This window comes from Amblyomma americanum, chromosome 1, assembly GCF_052857255.1.
Source record: "Amblyomma americanum isolate KBUSLIRL-KWMA chromosome 1, ASM5285725v1, whole genome shotgun sequence".
Classification (NCBI taxonomy): Eukaryota; Metazoa; Arthropoda; class Arachnida; order Ixodida; family Ixodidae; genus Amblyomma; species Amblyomma americanum.
Genome location: NC_135497.1, coordinates 420,935,964 through 420,941,963, shown reverse-complemented (window position 1 = coordinate 420,941,963; position 6,000 = coordinate 420,935,964).

Below are 6,000 nucleotides of genomic sequence, written 5' to 3'. Positions count from 1 at the left end.
TGTCGTTTTCTCCGCGCCCAATAATTCGAGCGGGTTATGCTCACGGATCAGTCAGAAGAGAAAGCCCTGTGCGAAAACACGGACAATAGATCACTTCCTCCTGTTCTGCCGCCGCTTCTCTCATTTGAGGAAGCGTCTTTTGCAAATTCCATTTCATCAACTGGGCTTGCCTGTGTCTTCCGCGGTTGTTCTTTCATTTGGTGCTTCTTTGCTTGGACGAAGCAACAGGAATGTGCGCTCTGCTGTGCAAAATTTTCGTCAAGAAACGCAGCGCCTCCCATTATAATTTCTTCCCGCTCTCAGTCAGTACGACATTGGAACATTACAGGCATTGTATACTATTATGCACATTAAGCCATTGTCCCGTCTTCGATCTCCAAGTTAACAGGACCCCTGTCCTTCCGTCTTCCATTCTATCAGGCTACATCCTATTACCACTCCTTTTCCCGTCAAAACTTTCCTGTATCCAGCAATTACCCGCATGTGTCTTGGCCACTCCCCCGTAGTGGGTATGTGCCAGCAACGTCTGAGGCCTTCCTTTCTTTCTTCCAGGCACGACAAGAATTTCGTATCCTGTGTGGTCAGAGTGGTGTACGAAATCTCACTTACGTGTGGAAGGGTCTATATAGGCCAGACGGGTCGCTGCTATAATGACATGGCACGGGGGCATGAGAAATCGTTAGAAAATGGAGGCGGGTCGAATTGTTCTCCCCACTGTAAAGATTGCAAGTGTGAGCCAATGCTTAGCGGAATAAGGATTCTTGGCAGGAATCGGGGTCAGGTGGCACGTAAAATTCTTGAGGCTTTTATTATCAAGAAGAAGAGAAGCACTTCTGTTAGCGACTATTCGGTATCCCTCAGTAGAAATGAGTTTTCCTTTCTTGATAGTTTTTTTACATCATGTACTGTGCGACTTTTGAGCCCCGCATTTCTAGGGGCCGTCTGTTGTTTGTTTATGTGTGTTGTTAATTTTTGTTATTCGTTTTAGCTTTGTCTTTCTGCTGTTTTTCAGTTTCTGACTGCTTTTGCTTCATATGTTTGACTCTGGGCTTGCTACGATTATTTGACACTGCTTTTGCTAAGAGGTAAGCCTCTCCTTTTCGTTTGTAATTCCTTTGTCAGAATATGTTAGTTTATCTGCAGGGGTTGAAGTTTTTTTGTCTGTTATTCTGATTTTGCTGCTTTTATTCCATGTGCTGGGATAGGAGCGATAATGCGATGACTCTCATGCTTGAGCTGAATGTTTGAATATGCCCCTTTCCGCGCAATAAACAGTTGGTAGTGTGCGCATGTGGTGTCCCAATATTGACAGGGTCTTTGTGGCGCCACTGTTCGTTTCGTAATGAACCAACTCGCTCTTCAGGCCGTTATTGCGGAGAAAATGGTTTTAGGTGCAAATAGTTGGAAGGTTCGATTAAAAATGAAACATGGGCACAAGGTTGAAAAAGTAAGATGAATAATAAAAACGTTTAGGACGTGAGCCTAGTAGATTCTGAAAGAGAGATTTGCAAGCCGGAGAACGCATTACTGTTGCTGCGTCCAAGTATAGATTATCTAAGGGTAAGAAGGACTGCAGAAGACGAACCCACGCGGAGTTGTTCGAAAGGGGGTTTTTGCAGGCGCCTAATTAAGGGGGAAAAGCTGCTGCAGAACAGCAGGTAATAATTAGTGGTTTCTGGTTGAATATGGAACGGGCGCACAGTGAACGCCGCCTGACAAAATTTGTGCTAATAGCTCCGAATCTAACGGTTTTTTTCTTAAGCCCGTTGTGAGGTTCATTGTTCTCTCTGAGATCTTGGCGAATTTTCGCTATTCCCATTCCTTGACAGAGAGAAATATCTCTAGGCTCAAACAACAGTAGCCTGGACGCATTGAAAGAGGTGGTTTCACACAGTGTTCTTTTTTTCAAACAACACAGACGAACCTCTGTGGTGTTCAGTTAAAGTATTTAAAAATCCTTCCATTCATATATTAAAACCTACGCCTGTACATCCCATAGCAAAGAGACTCAAAGCGTATTGTTTCACTTCTATTGTACGGTGCCAGTACACCCATCATTTAGGAAACAATTACTCGCAAGCCAGACGGCACACACTTCCCGCTCTGGCCTCACGTTTGGTCTGGTACGCACATAATATGTTGAAAAATATAACAGGCTACGGCGTCAATAAAGTGTATCTCCTTTCCCCTCTCGCGTTCTCATGCTTGAGTCCTCGGCGTCGAGTCCACCTCCTCCTGCGCTAGACAGCAGCCAACGTCTTATGGCATATCCGAAAATGTCTCCGCGCCTCTTGTTCAGTCAGCTTTGGGAATCGTACGGCAGCACCGATCCAGAAAACTGCGAACTGATGTCACCTCAGTACAGCTTTTCGGGAGCGCTGAGGCCATGAATGCATGTTCGTAACAGTATGGAAAGGAGAAAATTGCGTGCAGTGAACTCTGATGCACTTCGGGAAATAAACTTGTTTATTTTTCGCTACTGTGTAGGAGGAAGGCACAATGTCGAAACCCAGCTCAGCAATGCGTTTTGTCTGTGAAGTTCATCGTCGTTACCTGCATGAATGAACCGAGCAAATCGTGGCCTTTAGTTGACATGCCAGAACCCGTAGCTTGGTTATCTCAACGTTATAGCTGCTAATCAGACTAATAATAGAGGTTCACTTTGTTCTTCTTGCTCTTGCAACATGCCCAGTTTTCACCTTCAAAAGTTCCCCGCTTTAGCAGCGCAACTTATTTGTTCATCACCTTTGTAACACTGAACCAGCGTCCATCAGCGTGAAGTCGTTTCAGCCCTGTTTGGTTCCGAGAATAATGGAATCCTGTGAAAATCCAATTGCAGGCCCCCACTGAAGTCCAGGCAACGTAGAGTCACAGTATCACTATGGTGCCGTCTGTGACACACTGCGTACGCAGCTCCTCTTCACGCAGTCAAGTCAGCAAACACATCACGCATTGGTTTTACCAGCCGCGACTTTCAAAACACAAACCGATGTAAGACAGGACCCGACCGTCCGCTTGTCCATTCAGGGTTCTCTGGCTGAGTGATGCAGAAAAAGCTGGTTACTTGGGAAGAGGGCTCGAGGCGCCTGAGGAATGCATCTTAACCCAGACTGCCGCGACGATAACACCAAGAATGGCACCCACCGCCACAGATATCCACCAGCGCTTGGCGGAGGTCCCACGAAAGGTGAAGAGCTCCACCAGAAACCTCTTCAACTGCGGGTCGTCTTCCATCGCGCGGCGGAAGTCGTCCATACTAGTTCCTAGCTCGATGCGCACGCAAGAAAGCTTGAAACGTTGCCACGTCTTCAGGATGGGATGCGAGAGCGTCGTCGTCTTCTTTACTGCTGCAACACTGCAGCTTTTAAGTGCGAATTATGAACAAGTATGTTTAAGACACATTAGCGACAAAATGAAGGAGATAAACAAAGCCCAAAGTAAAACAGTAATTATCTGTGCGATATTTTGGCTACACTTTTATTGTTATGTGACAGCAGTTATGTAGTTCTTTCCGCTCAAAGAAGAAAAATACGGTTGCATAATATTGCGGTCTGCGTTGCAAAAGTGAATTTTTTGTCAAGAGAAACATGGGTGCAATGGCCAATTATTGCTGGAATGCTGACTGCACGCTAGCCTGCATAGACGGCGGAAAACAGCCTGGAAAAAACTTCTGATGAATCAGTGACCAAAAAATTGCTTGGATTATAAGTACTTTATATCAACATTTAAGCGCACTGTTTCCCGCGCTAAGGGCGAGTATAATAAAAGTTGGTATGATTTTCTTTCACAGCCAGGAAATAGAAGAGGTCTGTTTAAATTCATAAAGAGCAGAAAAGTGATTCCGCCGGCTTTCAATATTGAATCCCCCGTTGAGCCCCTGCTGGCATTAGGAAGGCCTTAGAGGACATCGTTTGTTGTATGGAGTGTGACAGGGTAACCATGGGGGCTAGTTTGTGAATTTTAGACATAATTTCACCAGAGAAAGTACGAGACAACAGCAGAAGAAGAGTAGAGCGCAACGCTGGGACTACGCAGCGTTGCCCTGTGTTGTTGTTCTCCTGGTGTCTCTACCTTCGCTGGTGAAATTATGTCTAGAGCGTCGATTTACATTTGCTCTTCTATCACCAGCTATTGGCCATGAGATCGAGCAGAGTCGCCACCTCGCGGAGCAGCGACGAACCCTCTATGGTGTGGACTTCCGCTGGCGTCGTCTGCTAGCCAGCTGTGTTTACGCGCGCTCGTACAGAAAAGATTCCTCGTGACTGTTTCTTTCGAGGATTTTGGGAGCTCCTATTTAGTTGTATGCCTCTTACGCTGCCAGAAAGACACTAAGTGTTTATATCCACTATGCAATGCTGGATTATGACATCATCCGCCGGTGTTCAACAGTGGAGATTCTTTGCCGCGTGTCGGCTTAAACACAGTGACGATGGCGTTAAGTTAGGCATCAAACCAAAACGAACAGGTCGCTGCCATACAAACAACTCAATGCAGCCGCTCAGCTATTGTACACTGCCGTCATCACTTTGAATGGGATATTTTATGTTTTCCATCTGCATGATCAAGTTGAGTTTATTCTACTCGCTCTCTTCATTGGTTTCCTACGGCATTTGTGTATCGTTTATTCATGTTAAATTTTAAGTCCATTGCGCATGAACCACATAGGGCAACAATGCGAATATTTTGACATTAAACTGCGAAAACGTTTGAGAATTCACATCATGCCCCGCAGTTAAATGAAACCGCAAATATTACCTGGTAAATCCAGATACACGTACGCCGTTGTCAGCCAAATAACGTTGGCACTCAGCTAAGTGCAAGCTTTCTCCCGCCTTAGCTCATTGCTCCTGACAATTAAAAATTAAGAAAAAAAACGAACAATATATATATATATATATATATATATATATATATATATATATATATATATATATATATATATATATATATATATGCTGCGTCAGCACTCTATGAGCGGAATATAATAGCGCTGAATATCATACGCGTTTCACTATCTTTCCCTTTATACATGTTGGATGTATAGTTAGCAAGGACTGATAAATCTAATCGTCGCATGAACAAGGAGATAATCGATGTTTTTGGAACACAGAATTAATATGCGGAAAGTTTTATTCCTGGCAACTCTTTTCAAGATATTCTGCAATTTTTTTGTTTTATAAGATTGGCACTGCCGATTATTAGAGTGCTAAACGAATCTTCATTCCCTCAAAACTCCTTTCACATGCCTAACTGCACTCACACGCAGTCATCTGCATTGTCTTTGAACCGAGTAATTCGTAGCTTACACATAAGAATATAAAAATTAATCGAAGCTCCTAAGTTTTGGTAACCGTAATACTCCTGTCACACGGCCAACTGTCATTTTAAACTAGTGATAGTCGCGTTCATAATCATTCGCGCAGCGCCACAAGATTAACTTCACGGAAATTTGCTGCAAAAATCAGCCTCGCTGTAAGTTCGCCGAGCTAACTCCACTGAAAGTAGGAACATTCCTTACATGGTACACGCTTGAGCAGTCAGCTTTCCTGTGCGGCGAAAATTCGTGTGCAATGCCGGCGTGCGATTTAATTTGGGGGAACTGTTCGGGGAATTGCCGGTGTCGTCTAGCCAGACCGGATATGTGCGCTCACTATCCGTGGATAAACCTGCAGGGCGGTACGCTGCTAACGCTGCATATAAACCGCTTATTCTTCGACTAAGAATGCTAGTGAACTAGACTCTGTCTAGGTCAGGGCATAAAGTACCAGTGCCTCTGCGTGGGCGCAAAAATGCTAGCACGGTAACCAATGTATAATCCCAAATTTCGTCGGTTCTCTACCCAGTGAAGCGCCTGTCGTAAAAGACAAGTACAGTGGCGTCGCCTTAGAAAAATAATCAAGGGAAAGCGCATGCATAGTACATTGCTGGAAAAAATACGTTTCGAACGGCTCTTATCGTCTACGCATAGCACCAGGTTTCGCCACTGTAGCACTTCATTAG